At 42.9% G+C, this 16,331-nt stretch overlaps 2 protein-coding genes across 2 annotated transcripts in view; both read right to left on the bottom strand.

Moving 5' to 3' along the window:
* Positions 1 to 16,331, bottom strand: part of LOC140199320 (myosin light chain 3, skeletal muscle isoform-like) — a 195,291-nt gene that overhangs the window by 100,324 nt on the left and 78,636 nt on the right. The window lies entirely within an intron of this gene.
* Positions 1 to 16,331, bottom strand: part of acadl (acyl-CoA dehydrogenase long chain) — a 118,685-nt gene that overhangs the window by 91,334 nt on the left and 11,020 nt on the right. The gene's annotated exons all lie outside the window — the stretch shown is intronic.

The raw sequence follows: 16,331 nt of genomic DNA, 5'->3' as shown, positions 1-16,331 counted from the left end.
AGTGGGAGCACTGAATGTACATGATGTGTCTGCAGCACTTCACCATTTCTGGCACAGTTTTCTATTTGTTAATTCTTACAGCAATGACATTTCTATTCTCAGTTTTATTATAATTTCACATATGGTATCACCTTTGCTATTTTACATATACATTAACAACTAGGAGCAGAGCGGAGTGATGATGGCGCTAAACAGCAACTCCTTTGCTTGCATCTTTGGAAACAGCTGCATTTCCATCTTTAATATCTTTATTTTTCCCTTTTCAGGGTTCTTTTGAAGACTCTGACCTGACCACGCTGACTACGGTTCTTTGCAGGAATGGGACCCACTCTTGGGGTTTCATAACCAGCCGTTGTTGTTCGGCACGTCAAGGGCTCGGCCTTGGAGGCCTAGGATCTTGGGGTCCTGGAGACAGGTGGATCGAAGGTCGGTGTCAAGGCAGGAGACCCACGTGTCGTCGGGGGAGTCAGAATATCTATAAGCCGTGTGCCCAGATCTTTGGGCACAGAGTTAAAAAAAAAAGCGACATAATGTACATTTAACATCATAAACCAGTGAGTTGTTCGTTATGTCTCCCGCTCGCTGTGAAAACAGAAACACCTCTTTCTCCCTTATTAGGGAGGGAAAGAGCCTGTGGTATGTTGAAAACTGAGTAAAACATGAAATCTTTGGGGTAACTGCAAATCTGTGTCTTTACTGTTGCTTTGCTCATGCTTGAGTGCTCAGTGGTGGGTGCCGATGCTTTTTTTGCCAGTGGAGGGAGGGGGAATTGTTGCTTGCTGCTGCTTAACCACGGGAGGGAGGAGAGCTGGGGGGGGTACTTTGGGGCTCTAACATTTAACTCTCGTTCAGTCTTTGGGGCACTCCTCTGTCTTTGTGGATGGTTATGAAGAAAAAGCATTTCAGGATGTATATTGTATACATTTCTCTGACATTAAATGTACCTTTGAAACCTTTGAGGATGGGAATATAGGAGATATGATTAGTAAGACTGGGAACTTAAGGTAAAGGAAGCATTAGGAGGCAATATGATAGAATTCACCTGCAGTTTGAGAGAGAAAAGATAAAATTAGATGTATCAGTATCACCATGGGGTAAAAGGGAATTACAGAAGCACGAGAGAAAAGCTGACCAAAGTTCATTTGAAAGGGAACACCAGCAGTTATGTCAGCAGAACAGCAAAGGCTGGAGTTTCTGAAAACAAATCGGAAACTTCAGGATCAATATATAACAAAGAAGGGGAAGCATTCAAAAGGAAGGATGAGATAACCATGGCTGAAAAGGAAAGGCAAAAACAGCATAAAAGCAAAAGAGAAGGCATATAATATAGCAAAAATTAGTGGTAAGTGTTGTTGCGTGAATGAAATCACCAGAGAGAGTGTTACTGGTAGATACAAAACAGCTTCTTTATTCGACAAAACAAGATACAGCAGGCATCATATGGAGACGCTTTCGGTTGAAAGGTCTGCTGCCCGACGTGGTGCTCGATATTTATTTGCTAAACACAAAGGACAATTCCATATTTACAAAATATAGACAATGCTTTCTTTTGAAGCTATGTACAAACGTCACACCTTCTGATTCTATCCATCCCGAAGGCACCAGCAGCATCTCGACTGGGATCCACAGCTTTTAGGAAAAGCATTGTTCCAAATTAAATACACAATACATTATAAAGGAACAGGAGACTGGTAGCCAAAGCCATTTGCTAAATGTAAATGACCTAAACCCAAAAATCACTAACAGTAAGTTAGAGGACTGGGAAGCTTTTAAAAACCAACAGAAAGCAACTAAAAAAACATAAGGAGAGAAAAGAAGAAGTTATGTGAGCAATTAATATAACAGCAGATACCAAAGTTTTTTTCCAGGTATTTTCAGCATGGACTAGATGGGCCAAAGGACTTCAGTGAGCATCTTTCATTAGTCTTCACTGTGGAAGAAACCAGAAATTCGAGTGTGTCAGGGGCCAGCAGAGATTGGTTTATTTTATCCAAGAAATTTCTCTTATCTAGATTATAAATGTGATGGACTTTACAGAGGTACCATCTTTTATTTTCGCCTTCTTTGTTGTTCATTCTTCTCTGCTTCACTTCTCAGCTCTTTACTTAGTTTGTTTAGGGTATGTTTGTTTAAACTTTAAAGTAAACAATTGTTAAGAATTGAGACTGCTCGCCATTCTTGACTCCCAGAAGAACCCTAAGGATCAGAAATAACAACTTAGCACCCGAACACAGGATGATTACTTGAAGGAAACTGAAGAAAGGAAGTTTGAAGCGTCTAACATTGTTCTGGATCAGACTGTAAAAATTCGCAGTCCACATTCAGTTCATACTTTACTGACCGTCACAAGTGACAGCTGCTCGGTGGTCCAGTTGGTTCACTGTTCTTGAAGCACCTAATACCATCATCCAACGAGCAAGTCCAGCGAACCCAGTGACACTGTTGTCAGTGGACATCCATGATCATGACTGTGCAAGAACAATAACATGCCAAGAAGATGCAAATTACCATAAAGAAGTGCCTTTGTTGAACTCAGATCTGATCCTGCACACTGATGTCTCAACCATTTAGGAAGGAATTCGAATGGGAGTGGTCACAGAAAATGAAGTGATACCCTCAGGAAACATGGCTCCTGGTACCTCTGCACAACAGGCTGAACTGAAAGCTTTAATAGACATCTGCAAGTCAGCAGAAGGAAGATCAGCTAATATCTGCACCGTTTCTTGATATGCTTTCGGAGACGTTCATGCCTTTGGAACCTTATGGAAACAAAGAGAATTTCTTACAGCCGTGGTAACTCCAATCAAGAATGACAAACTAGTAGAAGAACTAATGGAAGTTATGTAACTACCATCAGAAGCGGCCGTATTAAAATGTAAAGGTCACTCTAAAATGACCACAATGGAAAGCCATGGAGATGCATTTGTAGATGTAACTGCAAAAAGAGTAGTGAAAGAAGGAATAAAGAAAATTGGAAAAAATAGAAAACCCAGTAACTGAAACCATGAAAACCAAGGTAAACACTATGTCACAGACGAACATGCGAGATATTGGAGAAGTGCAAGATCAGAGCTCAAATGAAGAAAAGTGATACAGGATAGAAAATGGTGGATTATTAAACAACTACGGAGTATGGAGATACAGCACTAGTCATTGAATGGTAGTTCCAGCTGAGCTGCCTCCTTATCTGGCGCAACAGATATAGTCGTTAGGACACATTGGAGTGCAGGAAATAGTCGACAGATTCTCCCAATGATGGTGGATCCAAAGTTCAGGATACAACCTTAACAAATAATTGAGAGATGTATGACATGCCAGAAAACAACCCCAGATCAACGGAGAAGCTAACTCAACCAGGTAATCCTGCCGCACCTGGTCCATTTTTACATCTACAAGTGGACTACATTACTCTACCAAAGTGCCAAGAATATTCAGGTGTTTCAAGATGGGTGGAAGCCATACCAGCAAGAAAAGCTACTAGCATACACACAGCCAAAACTCTGATTAAGGACTGTACTCCTTGATGGGGATTGCCATGCCACATTGACTCTGACCAAGGAACACATTTCATTGTTTGTCAAGAATTATGTCGAGTGATGAATACTGAATGGTCTTTTCATTGTCCACATCATCCAAAGTCCTCAGGACAAACAAAGAATGAATCACGAGGAAAGTGTACCATGGCCTACAACACTTCCTTTGGTTTTATCCAGCATCAGGACAAACCAACACAAGAAAACAAAATTGAGTCCAATTGAAGTGGTGACGAGGCAACCTATAACACTACCAGAAGCTCTCGATCTCAGAGAAGCTGATATACACATTATGGATGACAGTTTAATTGATTATTGTGTGAAATTAACCCAAGTTGATCAGTCTGTTTCCCAACAGGTTACTGTTATTGAAGTGGTCCATCGGGAGGAGGACACACCTTGATATCTGGTGAATAGGTCCTGGTCAAGAAACCGCATAAGGAACCCCTAAGAGCTCGGTGGGAAGGTCCATACTAAGTACTGTTAATTACCAATTCAACAATTAAAGTAGAAGGTAAAAGTAAGCAAGAGAACTAAGTGACTCCAGAGTAAGGCAAGTATGGTGGTAAGACTTCAAGCATGAAAATTATTATTGGATTTTTTTTATTGGACATTATGGACTTTATTTTGCTGTTATTATATATTTGCCTGTTTACCTTTCTCATGATGTGCCGATTAAAATGACTCACAATGAATATGCAGTACTATAAATGCTTCTGAGAAATAGTTTTCGATTACTCTGCAATGTAGATACTTTTAAGTTTTTTCCGCCTCTGAATTTTCAGATCTGATTCTGCCAGGATCCCTTACAGAACGGGGGAGAACTGTTGGAAAACACTTTTTTAAAAAAAAATACCTTTTATAAGATGAATTAATGTAAGACTAAAGTTATAGTTAAGTCATTTATACTTTTACTAAAGTTGTAGTTTAAACATAATTTAAGATTTTTTGAACAAACTCGTGTATTTTGCACAGTATGTGGTGGTTCATCACCACTTACTGGCAGAAAGTGGTATAACAGTTAAACTAACGGTTTATCACCTTTCTCATTTGCCAAGTATTAGCACATTATCCATGTGATGTAATAGTTCAACCAGTCGTTGGTTTACTTTAAGAAATTTCTTTCATCTTGATTATATTGGTGATGGATTTTTCAGAGGTGCCATCTTTTATTTTTGTCTTCTTTGCTGCTCATTCAGCTCCGTTTTGTTTCTCAGCACTTTACTTAGTTTGCTTCATATTGTTTAGTCCTGCTGCAGGGTCTCAGCCTGAACTGTCAGCTGTACTCTTTTCCATAGATGCTGCTTGGCCTGCTGAGTTCCTCCAGCATTTTGCATGTGTTACTTCCAGCACCTGCAGATTTTCTCTTGTTTGCTTACTATTTCTATGTTTGTTTTAACTTAAAAATAATGATAATTAACAATTAAGACTGCCCACCAAGGTTAAAAAAACTAATAGAGATCCAACAATAGCTGGTGCAGAAGGTATATAGGCGGGAGGAGAGATAGCAGCACGCCGCGCGTGTGCAGCCGTCCGGTGAAAATGATATCGTATCCATTAAATAGGGGCCGTGGACAATTCTGATTTGATGGAGACAGACGTGAAAGCACAGAGGAACATCTGGAAAAATTTCTGAAACACAAGTTTGCTGCTGTTGTTACTGTGCGATCGAGAATCTTCCAGAGGGAAAGCCTCAAAATCCCCGGTTTTGCCTGCTGTTGGCGACCGAGATTGAGGTCGAATCGTTCAGATGGAGATGGTGCTCGGTACTCGGTGTCGGAGAGCTGATCGGAGGCTCGAAGTTTTCAGACGACTCAGAGTCGGACTGTGGTCGGGCATGGCAGGGAGAGTTTTTCTTCCTTCTCCCATCTGCTTGAGATGTGGGACATTTGAGAGACTTTGAACTTTTTACTGTGCTCATGGACTGTTCTTCATCAAGTTATGGTATTGTTGCACTGTTGTAACTACATGTTATAACTATGTGGTTTTGTTAGTTTTTTCAGTCTTGCTCTGTCCTGTGTTTTGTGATATCACACCGGAGGAAATACTGTATCATTTCTTAATGCATGCATTACTAAATGACAATAAAAGAGGACTGTGTGTCTTCATAATCTAAATATGACATACTTGCTTTATAAGTTGGAACACAGAATATAAAAACTGGGAGATAATGTTGCAACTTTACAGGACACTGTGCACATCATATCTGGAGCAATACTGATGGCTGTTCACAGATAAGTATGTATGTTTATTTATTTATTTATTTTAATTTATTTATTTTGGTGGTTGTCCACTGTGAGTTGTCTGATATGACAATATATAATGCTCTTTGAGAGCACTCCCTGTATCCTTCTAAAGGCGATTAATCTTGCTCCTTGAAAGTGGGGGTTATAAGAAGTAGGATAAAAGAAAAGAAATTGGTGCCCAGTTAACTTGGATGCAGTAATTTGACATCTATGCATGCTCATTCACAGGAATAAGATGATTGCAGTCAGAATGGGAATTTTGGTTTATGTCTCTTCCTACTTTCTTCATCTACACTCTTATATGCCGCAGATTACAAATTAATCTTGACAACTTCCAGTCTGAACTGCATGCAGCAAAGGCAGGGTAGTCATAAAGGAAGATTTTAATTTCCATCCAGATTAGATTAAATAAATGATTTCTTGTTTGAAAAATAGTGAATTTCAAGAGTTTCCAGGTCAATATTTTGCAGATGATTTTCCTCAAACCAACAAAGATTAGGATATATTAGATCTGGTGTGCAAAGGAGCCAGATTTGGTTGAACCTTAATCGCGCATGAATGTTTATCTAAAAGCAATCACAATAGTTTTATTGTTGATTTCAAAAAGGGGAAATGCAAAACAATTACTGGAAAAAAACTGCTGAAGTTCTAAATTTGAAGACTGATGCCTGTGATTTAGAGAAAATTTGCAAATTATTAGAGTGGTGGGAGGTTTAGATGTTAAAGCATATAACCTTACTAAAGAACTAAGCAAAAATGTAAATGTAAGATTATGTAAATAAGATTAAAGCTTACATCAGTCATGGTAACTGGGAGAGAGAAAAAAACAAGAGGACAGTGCAGCTAGCATTACAAAATGCAGGTGTGAAAAGAAACTCCAAAGGATATCAAAAGCCACCTTGCATTCTCAATATTAGAGAAGGGTAAGCACAGTAAACTCCAAAAGTTCAGTATATCCTGATGAGATGAGATAGGGACACATCTGTCCTAGCATGTGAAGTCAGCTCTGGGAGACTGGAAGGATGAGATAAAGAGAAGATCCAACAGCCAGAGAGACTGTTCTGCAACACTTTGTGGAGAGTGAAGAGCATCACAAGTCACAGAAGTAGTCACAGTCCCCTACTGCAACTAAGGGCCCAGTATGTGATGTCTACCCGTATCAATGGACCTAGATTTCCGATGTCAAGAGAGCACAACTACCAAGTGCAACAGCTTTTATAATTCAAAAACCCTCCCACACAGGTCTGCTGTCATTGTTGGATACAACGGACAACCAGCAAGGATGCAGGTGAGGTCTGAGTACTTGTATGTTTAAGCCCATTTTGATACATTAAACATACAAGTTGAAGCTAACTGGGTCTCTATCTCCTTTTAAAATCACATGGAGAAAAATGGTGAAATACAGATGTGTTAGGAAAACAACATCCAGTAATCTGGAATATCTGTTAGTCTGGTGCCAAAGTATTAAGGATATGGGGTGCTGCATTTTCAGAGTTTATTGGATCATACGTCATAGGCATAATTAGGCTATTTGGCCAATCAAGTCTGCTCCACCATTCAATGTCTATTTGTTGCAACACCATTCTTCTACCTGTAAATCATATCCCTTTTCCAATCAAGAACCTATCAATCTTTGCATTAAATACACTAAACGACTTGCCTCCACAGCCCTGTGGCAATAAATTCCAGATTCACCACCCACTGGCTAAAGAAATTTCTCCTCATCTCAGTTTTAAAGTGAGATTCTTTTATTCTGTAGCCATGTGCTCAGAATCTAGACTCTTCTATGAATAGAATATTTCTATGTTCATTCTACTCATGCCTTTCAGTATCCTGTTGGTTTCAGTGAGGTCCCGCATCCTTCTGAACTGCATTGAGTACAGGCCCAGATAGATCAAGCACTCCTCAAATGTTAAGCCTTTCATTCCAGGGATCATTCGTGTGAACCTCCTCTGAACTCTCTCCTAGGCCAGTACATCTTTCCTCATATAGGGTCCAAACTGCTTACAATATTCCAAGTGTAGTCTGGATCAATGCCTTATAAAGCCTCAGAAGTACACCTTTGCTTTTATGATGTAGTCCTTTCAGAATGAATATTAACATTGCATTTCTCTTCTTTACCACTGACTCAACCTAATAGTTAATCTTAATGGAATTATGAATTAGGATTCCCAAATCCCTTTGCATCTCTGATTTCTGAATTTTCTCTCGTTTAGTAAATAACCTAGACCTGATTCTTCCTACCAAAGAGCATAATTCCAAACTTCCCGATGCTGTGTTCCATCTGCTGCTTTGCACACTATCCCAACTTGTCCAAGTCCTTCTGCAAACCCCCTCCCTCCATGTCCCTCCAACTAACTTAATATTGTCTGCAACTTGTTCACAATGCTATTAGTTCCTTCACTCTACCATATATAACTGAAAATAGTGGATGTTAAATAATTATATTAACAATATTGAGAAAATCATTGAGCAATGCCTGTTCCTGAAATGCATTGAAAATTGAAACAAAGTCCATTAATTCAATTATCTAACACTCACAACATGCTGGAGGAATTCAGCAGATCGGGCAACATCCGTGGAAACAATCAGTCAACGTTTCGGGCCGAGACCCTTCGTCAGGAATGAAGAGGGAAGGGGCAGAGGCCCTATAAAGAAGGTGGGGGGAGGGTGGGAAGGAGAAGGCTGGTAGGTTCCAGGTGAAAAACCAGTAATTCAATTATGTATCTTGAATGATCTTTAAATGCAGGTTTATTCCTGAATCTCTGAAATGATGATTCATTACAGAAATAGACAATGGCTAAACAGCCTTTCATTAAGACCATAACCATAAATGTGCAAGACATAGGAGCAGAATTAGCCCACTCAGCCCATTGAGCCTGGTTTATCAATCCTCTCAACCCCATCCTCCTGACTTCTCACCTTGCTAATCAAGAATCTATCAACCTCCACTTTAAATATACCCAATGACTTGGCCTTCACAGTAGTCTGTGGCAATGAATTCCACAAATTTTCCTTCACAAAGCAAAAACTGTAAGCCCATCACACGATATAATCATTCAGAAGTATGCTTTCTGTTGTGAACAGCAATAGAACTTATTGTTAGTGAGCTGATAGTCCCAATTGCTTTGATATCACTGCTTTGGAGCTTCTTCGTCTATCAAATAAATTAATAAAACTAACACCATGACACTAATGCCTACTACAATGGCCATAGCCTGATAAGGGTAAAGTGAAGCTACCAATACTACAAGAGCTTAAGACAGACTAGGATCATTAATTGCTTATCAGTGTCAATGTGATTTGGACCAGATAGCTCTGGGACCTAAAGCATGAATATGTCCTGAACCATTTGCTAAACACAATGCTGCAATATCAGTATTCAACCCACACCGCTCCTCCTTGAAACAGAGATGAGTCACTATCTGACTCGCAGAGTTACACTTGCCCATTCCATTGGACCGCCCTGGGAACACCTAACATAGGAGCAAGGAGTCCACAGCTTGGTGTTACTGATCATCGCCATTCTTAAACAATAACCGTTTCTCTTTTGGAAACTGTTGGCTAACCTCCTGATACTCCTAGCATTTATCTTGGACTATCAGAATCTGAAGGATTTTGCTTTTGCATAATCTTTCTTTGCCTGCCGGAATGGTACGTTTCTTCCAAATACTCAACAGATTTTGGGGAGGGGGAGCTACTGCCTGTGCCCAGTAAATTTGACTGTCAATCATCCAGAAATGGTTAACAGTTATTTTTATATTCCCATATTTCATTACATCACAGTAGGAAAGATTGAGTCCAGCTTCAGGGTCCTGAGTTGAAACGTCAACTGCCCATTTCCCTCCATAGATGTTGCGTGGCCTGTTGAGTCCCTCCAGTGTTTTGTGGTGCTTCAGGTTCCAACATCTGCAGTCTCTCTGTCTCATTTTGCTGCTCCACTGAGATGTATCTCCAAAGTTCTCCTCCTCTCTTCAACGAGAGTTCTGAGAGACCCTCACTCACTGCTCCCCTGTGGTCTCTACTGTACTCTTGCGCTTCAATCATGTGTTCAGCTAGACTCACTACCATAGCCATGGATGCTTGTCTCTGCCACCATCTTGCCCCATGTGGCTTCCAACTCAGTTTCCAGGCCTTCCAGTGTAGCCTCCGCAAGGATCTCAGGGAGGAGTCCAGATGAAGAGTTTCAACCTTAAGTGCTGACTGCCCATTTCCCTTCACGAATGCTACCTGTTGAGTTCCTCTAATGTTGTTTCATATTCCTAGTATCTGCAGTCTCTCGTGAGTCCAGTGCAACCTATCATTTCCCTCTAACTTGTTCACTCTCATATGTCCATCTGCTGCCAACTCCCACCTCGCCACTCCATTGATTCACCTCCCGTCACCAACATAACAGGTAACTGATTGTAATGTGTTAACCTACAACTAGTATGTCTTTGGGATGCGGAAGCAGACCCAAATAGCCATGGTGAGAACGTACAAACAGTAACAGACAACACCAAAGGTCAGGATTGAACACAGGAATTCAGGCTGATACATTTGTGAGGCAGCAGCACCATCTGTTGCATCCTTCCTATTCCTCTTTCACTTCTAGATCTGATATAACATTTCAACAAGCCAGAATTATCAGAGGAAAATGCCAGTGGAAGGCAAGTTATTGGAAAAAAAATACTGAGGAACAAGATCAACCTACACTTGGAAATGCAGGTATTAAAAAGTTAGCCCATTAGATCCAAGTCAAGTTGAAATATTGTATACAAAATTAGATGATAGGGGGCAGAGTGTTTTGGTGGCAAGTTGTTTTAGGAATTGGAAGATTGTGACTAGTGGTGTACCACCAGGATTGGTGCTGGGCCCTGTTGCTTGTTATACAGATGCGAATGTACATGGCATGATTTCAAAATATGCAAATGACACAAAAACCAAGAAAGGACAGACACAGTGAATGAAAGGCCCTGGGGAGTGTTGTAGAATATAACATGGTCCCTGAAAGTGGCAATACAGGTAGTCAGTGTGGTGAAGAATGCATATGGAACATGTGCCTTCATCAGACAGGGTGTTAAGTGGAGGTATTGGGGTGTCATGACACAGTTGTACAAGATGTTGGGCTTGAGTTATGAATATGCTGGAACTGTTTTCCCCAGAGTAGAGGCTGAGGGATGACTTTATACAGGTTTATAAAATCAGGTGTGACTTATAGAGGGTTATCAAGTTATAACGGGCATAGTTACAACAATGACCAGTCACAGTCTTTTTGCCAGGCTAGGAGTGTCTAAAACTAGTAGATGGAATTAAAAGTTCAAAGTTTACTTATTACCAAAAAATGTATACACGTATGAAGTATGCATAAACCTTGAGATTCATCTCCTTACAGGCAGCCACAAAACAAAGAAGCCCAAAAGAACTTATTAAAATAAAGACCGACAAACACCCAATGTGCAGAGAGAAAAAAACAAATAGTGCAAGTAATAAAAGTAAGCAAATAGCACCTAGAAAGAAAATGAGTCCTCAGACACGAAGCCCGGAGCAGGCCACTGCCTCAGTGCAGTGAACAGAGGAGTAAACATCGTGTAGCAGCAAGCAGAACTGGCACAACCCTCACCTTTTGTCCCAACACCCTGCCTTTTCAATCCATCTGGCCCGGCATTTAAGATGAGAAGGGAGAACATTTAAAGGAGATCTGAGAGGCAAGTTAGAGGGTGGTGGGCACATGGAAGGTCCTGCCAGAGAAACTGTTAGCAGCAGACACAATTCCAAATTTTAAAAGGCATTTGAAAAAGAACTTGAATAAGCAAGGAGTAGGCGGATATGGGCCTAATGTGGGAAAATGGAATTTGCATAAATAAGCATCATAGTTAGTATGGACTAGTTGATCTGAAGGGCTTGTCTGTGTGCTGTATAACTATGACCTCAGTATTGCATATGAAACACCATGGTTTCCTGGGCACTTAAGTCAGGGAAGACAACCTCCAGCCCCACCAAAGTTGTGAGATTGAGACGCGTTCAAACCCACCCCAAGCCCCAGTTTGTGTGGATGCTGTGTCATTTACTACCCGGCTACAAATTAATGCCTCGAAATAACAGACAGCACACTGCATACAAATAAAGGAATTATATGTACAAATCTTAACTAAAGGGTAAAGAATAACAAAAAGGGCCCATTCTAATTAAACAGTCAAATGTGCACAAGTTGGAGCTCATCTTGAACTTCTCTGTCACTCACGCGCTGGGTCCTCGGTCAACGTGAAAGCACACACCACCTTCTGAACGTCGCTCGCAATCCATCTTGAAAAAACCGGTCTCCCACCGGATTGTATGCTACAACCGGTTCTCCCCAGCCTCTTCTCTCTTCATCTCCTCCTGAACAAAAGCTCCAAATCCAACCTTAAGTGTTCCTTACCAGAGAAACCTCCCCTTAATCCAACCATCCTAACTGGGTGGCACATGTTTTTCCTCTCTCGTATCTTCAACAGTAACCCAAACAAGCATGAAAACAGAACAGACTGCTCTTATAGAACTGCTAAAATGAAATATATACAGCATAACAGAAAAAAATGAACCAGGGCATTACGCTCTCCCCCCACCAAAACAGTCACGTCCTCATGACTTTGAAATAATTTGTCATCTCGTCATTAATAACACAGTTTTTAAAGGAATCTCATGATGTTAGAACCTCCAATCCATTTGTAAATGGTAGTGACATATCTCACTAGGGGGAGGGGGATAGTCACAACCCTCTGTTCCCCCAGTGCTACATAGGCCAGCCTATCTGGGGGTCTCCTGACTCTTTGAGACTTCCATATCCCATCATCTAAGTCTTCAGTTTCAGACACTCTTTGAGATACTTCTTGTCTACATGGCGAGGTCTTCCCCGGTCTATTACTCGTGCCTTCCAGCATCTCAGGTCCCTCTGCCACTTGGCTGAGCTCAGCTTCATTCCCAGTTAGAGCCCAGCCCCCCTTTTTGGTCTAACTGCGAAACTGCCTGTCCACAGATAATCCCCCCTGATTTCACCTGCTTCAGCGCGAGAAGGGTTGGGAACCTCTTCCTCAATGAGTGGGGGGGGGGGGGGGGTGAGCAAAAGGCAGCATATACCACACCCCTACTTCCTCATATGTGTGGGTGGGAGTATTTGCTCACAGGGTGTGTGTGAAGCGTCTAGTGTAGTAGTGTATAGTGCTTGTAGTTAGTGCATGCTGCATGCCGCACAGTGCTCTCTGCTTACAGCTATTGCCGCTGGTTAGCCCTCTTAATAGAGGGTGAAAAGTGGAGCAGAGTGTGTAAGCCTCCTCCTGCCAGTACAGAGCCTCTCCAACACCAAGACTCCTGCAGTGCCTCCTCGGGGCTACACACAGAAACTGGGTATCTTACGGTCCTAGGCTAAACTACAGGGGATCTCAAAGCAGCAGTGGGCCCCAGAGTCGTGGCATGCGGGCTCACCACTGCGTGGACACGCCGTGGCGCCCATCAACCACTGTCCCAGCTATGGGCAAATAGCCCCACTGCCTTGTGGTAAGTCTGTTGAGACAAGGCTAAGGGAGCACACCCTGACAGAAAAGCAATATGCTGGTAGCATGCAATCCGTTAGTCTTGCGAGACCATGGATTTGTGCCTGGAAAGTCTTCACTCTCCAGGGCGCAGGCCTGGGCAAGATTGTATGGAAGACCGGCAGTTGCCCATGCTGCAAGTCTCCCCTCTCCACGACACCAATGTTGTCCAAGGGAAGGGCATTAGGACCCATACAGCTTGGCACCAGTGTCGTCGCAGAGCAATGTGTGATTAAGTGCCTTGCTCAAGGACACAACACGTTCCCTTGGCTGGGGCTCGAACTCACGACCTTCAGGTCGCTAGTCCAATGCCTTAACCACTTGGCCACGTGCCCACGCACAATAGGCGGGCCTTAACAGACAAAGGACCCGGCAGCCTCCTGCAGCCAAGATGTGGGACCAGTTGTCCTGGGATCACCCTTGCCACTGGGATTTACCTCATCATTGTGAAGATAGTGCTACTGGGGATGGTGCACCCCGTGGCACTTTAAAACCTTCCTTGCGCAGGTCTCCACCTCTGACCACGGTGAACAATACCTGGACCTTACATATGGTTGAAGTCTGACGGCAATGGGGCATCTGGCAACAGGAGCAGGTACAAATGGACTGGGAGCTCCTAGTCAGAACCCTGCACGGCAGCGGCACAGGGTATTTGGTCGCTAGCAGCTGGAACTGAGTGGCAGCTGTTTTCGGCAGACACCTGTGCGACTGAGCAGCCCTATTTAGGGACCACACTGCTCACCCCAATTGGGGAAGGGCCTAGAAAAGGTGGCCTAAAAATTGCCCATTCAATCACTCACCTGGATTGGTTACTGCGTCTATCGGGTTATTCCACTACTGCGGTCGAAATAAGAAACAATACAACCTAAAACTGGCAACATGGAATGTAAGGACTCTGCTGGACTCGTACTGCATCTCTGACAGACCTCACCGGAGAACAGCTTTAATTGCTGCTGAGCTGAGGCGCTACAACATCGACATTGCTGCCCTAAGTGAGACCAGGCTCCTGGATGAAGACTCTTTAACAGAGGAAGGCATGGGTTACACCTTCTTCTGGAAAGGTACCCCCCCCCCCCCACAGGTGGACATCTCCACGGAGTGGGCTTGGCCATCAAGAACACCTTTCTACCAAGTCTTACAGAAACACCTGTTGGTGTTAGTGAAAGACTAATGACCCTCCATATCCCCCTGGCAAAGAAACGTTATGCCACGCTTCTCAGTGCCTATGCACCAACTTTGCCATCTGAGAATGAGGCTAAGGAAGCCTTTTATCAGACATTGGATGAAGCTCTTTGCCAGATCCCTAAGAATGATAAGATCCTTTTGCTTGGGGACTTCAATGCTAGGCTGGGACAGAACAACAGGATATGGAGTGGAGTGCTACGTAGGCATGGTATTGGCAAGGTGAATGCAAATAGCATGAGGCTACTTACTTTTTGCTCTGAGCATAACCTTACTATAACTAACACCATCTTCCAGCAGAAGACAAAATATAAGACCTCATGGATGCACCCTCGCTCTAAACATTGGCACATGATCGACTTCATTATTGTGAGACGTAGTGACATCAAGGATGTTCTCATCACCTGTACCATGAGAGGTGCAGAGTGCTGTACTGACCACCGCATGATTGTGGCCAAGCTCCATATGAAAGTGCGCCCCCGCCCCCCGCGGCTGCAAAAACCCAATAAAAAGCGGCTAAATTGCAACCGCCTGAGAAACACAGAAATAAGAAATGGGTTTTGACGCATCCTAGCTGAGAAACTAAGGGAGTTGGAACCTTGTCTGAGCTCAGAAAATACCATGGAACAACAGTGGACCTATATCAGCTCTGCGCTCTATGAGGCAGCAGTCCAATCCATCGACCATAAGAGCAGGAACCACCAAGACTGGTTTGAAGATAACTCAGACACCATCCACAACTTGCTTAAGGACATGCACAAAGCACACCGGGCAACTTTAGATAACCCATCATCCACCAGCACCAGACAGCACTGGCAGGCAGCTCGGAGGAAAGTGCAAAAGGCAATACAGGCCATACATAATGAGTGGTGGACTGACAAGGCACATGAAATCCAGTCCTTTGCTGATAATAATGACATGCATAATTTTTACAATGCTGTCAAAACCATCTACGGCCCAATAAATCAATGCGTTACTCCCCTGAAAACAGCAGATGGTCTAACACTTCTGAAGAATCAGAATACCATTCTGCTGAGGTGGGCTGAGCATTTTAACACCCTGCTTAATCAGGACTCTGACGCAGACCCCACCATCCTGGATGAACTACCTGAACTTCCTCCTATCCACGACCTCAGTCTACCACCAACCTTCCAGGAGGTTCTATCAGCTGTCCATTCCCTTAAGAACAAGAAGTCCCCTTGGCACTGACAATATCCCTGCTGAGTTACTGAAGAACAGAGGGTACATGTGTATGCGCACCCTCTACCAGTACATCATCAACGCCTGGACTGATGAGAACATCCCACAGCAATGGAGAAATGCAAACATCGTTGTCATTTATAAGAACAAGGGTGACAAGGCCATCTACGGCAATAGCAGGGGCATATCATTCCTTTCTGTTGCTGGAAAGGTCCTGGCTAAGGTGATGCTTCAGAGACTCATTAGCAACATCACCGAGTCAATGCTGTCTGAATCACAGTGTGGATTTACGAAGAACAGGAGCACGATCGACACGATCTTTACAGCCCGGCAGCTTCAGGAAAAGTGCTGGGAGCAACATCAGGACCTGTTTATGGCCTTTGTCGACCTCTCCAAAGCATTCGACACTGTGCAAGGAGAGTTCTTATGGGATGTCCTCCTTAGGTTTGGCTGTCCCAATAAATTTGTTAACATCCTCCGCCAGTTCCACGATGGGATGACTGCTAAGGTGACCATAGGAGGACAACAGCCCACGCCTTTCTCTGTACGCACAGGGGTGAGGCAGGGTGTGTGCTAGCGCCAGTGCTCTTTAACATCTTCCACTTGTGTGTTAGCAAGCTTCT

Source organism: Mobula birostris, chromosome 6 (assembly GCF_030028105.1).
Source record: "Mobula birostris isolate sMobBir1 chromosome 6, sMobBir1.hap1, whole genome shotgun sequence".
In the NCBI taxonomy this organism is placed as follows: Eukaryota; Metazoa; Chordata; class Chondrichthyes; order Myliobatiformes; family Myliobatidae; genus Mobula; species Mobula birostris.
This window is presented reverse-complemented; position numbering and strand designations above follow the sequence as displayed.